Source organism: Rhincodon typus, unplaced genomic scaffold, assembly GCF_021869965.1.
Source record: "Rhincodon typus isolate 14 unplaced genomic scaffold, sRhiTyp1.1 hic_rhity00003774, whole genome shotgun sequence".
Taxonomy (NCBI): Eukaryota; Metazoa; Chordata; class Chondrichthyes; order Orectolobiformes; family Rhincodontidae; genus Rhincodon; species Rhincodon typus.
Window position 1 is genome coordinate 13,430 of NW_025969412.1, and position 1,878 is coordinate 15,307.

General features: G+C 54.5%; 1 protein-coding gene across 2 annotated transcripts in view; it reads right to left on the reverse strand.

Moving 5' to 3' along the window:
• The window catches only part of LOC109925802, a 7,258-nt gene extending 7,044 nt beyond the window's left edge, over window positions 1-214 (reverse strand). The window contains exon 1 of one of the 2 annotated variants that reach the window (XM_048593761.1): window positions 69-214. The gene's annotated coding sequence lies outside the window, so the exon portion shown is untranslated. The remainder of the gene's footprint in view (window positions 1-68) is intronic. The other variant, XM_048593760.1, reaches the window with a different exon arrangement.
• Between the last annotated feature and the right edge of the window lie 1,664 nt (window positions 215-1,878).

The window sequence follows — 1,878 nt, forward strand, 5'->3', positions numbered from 1 at the left end:
GGTGAGAGACCCTGAACCCCAATAGTTACACTGTTTCCCTGATGGAGGGAGTGGCTCCCGCCTCTTACCCCGGCTCCTGTCCTCTCCCTGCGGGTACACGTGGTTGCTCCAAGGGGCTCGGCTCCGGCTCGAAAGCGGCTTTAGCTGCTCCTGGGGTGGGGTGGGGGGGATCCGGGGGTAGTGGCAGGTTCAGGTGGGGGGGGAGGGTGGAGCGGAAACCGGGGATCGGGCTCAGTGGGAGCGATCAGCCAATCAGCAGCACCGCTGCGTAAACGATGATTTCATTGGACCTTTATTTCCGGGTTATACGGAAGAAGCCAATCACGTTTAAGGGGATGGACGGTCAACATTGTGATTGGTCAGAAGGACGCGTGAGGTCTCAACCTGTGGTCCAGGAAAATAACGGCGTGGACAGAATGGAATAGGATCCAGTGGGGACGGGGCGCTGGGTAGGATCCAGCGGGAAGGAAGAGCTGGATAGGATCCAGTGGGAAGGAGGTGCTGGATAGGATCTGGTGTGAGGGATATACTGGATAGGATCCGGTGGGAAGGAAGCACTGGATAGAATCTGGTTGGAAGGAGAAGCTGGGTAGGATCCAGTGGGAAGGATGAGCTGGATAGGATCTGGTGGGAAAGATGCACTGGGTAGGATACAGTGGGAAGTGAGTGCTGGACAGGATCAAGTGGGAAGGGGGTGCTGGATAGGATCCAGTGGGCAAGGGAGACTGGTTAAGATCCAGTGGGAAGGGGTCACTGGGTAGGATACGGTGGGAAGTGAGTGCTGGATAGGATCAAGTGGGAGGGGGTGCTGGATAGAATCCAGTGGGGAGGAGGCACTGGCTAGGATCCACTGGGAAGATAGTGCTGCATGGGATCCAGTGGGAAGGAAGTGCTAGATATGATCCAGTGAAAAGTGGTCACTGGATGGGATTCTGTTGGAAGGAGGTGCTGGAAATGATCCAGTGGGAAGGAGGCACTGGGATAGGATCCAGTGGGAAGGAGGTGCTGGATGGGAACCAGTGGTTATGAGGTGCTGGATAGGATCAAGTGGGAAGGGGGCCACTGGATAGGATCCAGTGGGAAGGAGGTGCCGGATAGGATCTGGTGGGGAGGGCACTGGATAGGATCCAATGGGAAGGAGGTGTTTGATAGGATCAGGTGAGACAGGGACGCAGGATAGTATTCAGTGAGAAGGAGGTGCTGGATAGGATCTGGTGGGATAGGATCTGGCTGGATAGGATCCAGTGAGTGAGGGGCACTGGTTAGGATCCGGTGGAAAGGTGTCGCTGGGTAGGATCCTGTGGGAAGTGAGTGCTGGATAGAATCAAGTGGGAAGGCGATGCTGGATAGGATCCAGTGAAAAGCAGGCACTGGATAGGATCCGGTGAGAAAAAGGTGCTGGAAATGATCCAGTGGGAAGGATGCACTGGATTGGATCCAGTGAAAAGCGGGTACTGGATAGGATCCAGTGGAAAAGATGTGCTGGATAGATTCTGGTGGGAAGAGGGAACTGGATAGGATCAAGCGGGAAGGAGGTGCTTGATAGGATCAGTTGGGACAGGAATGCAGGATAGTATTCAGTGAGAAGGAGTGCTAGATAATATCCAATGGGAAGGAGGCACTGGATAGTATCCAGTGGGAAGGAGGTGCTCGATAGGATCTGGTGGGACAGGGATACTGGACAGTATCCAGTGAGAAGGAGGCACTGGATAGGATCTGAGATAGTAGGAACTGCAGATGCTGGAGAATCCGAGACAACAAGTTGCAGGGCTGGATGAACACAGCAGGCCAAGCAGCATCATAGGAGCAGAGAGGCTGACGTTTCGGGCCTAGACCCTTCATCAGAAAAGGGGGAGGGGAAGGGGGTTTTGAAATAAA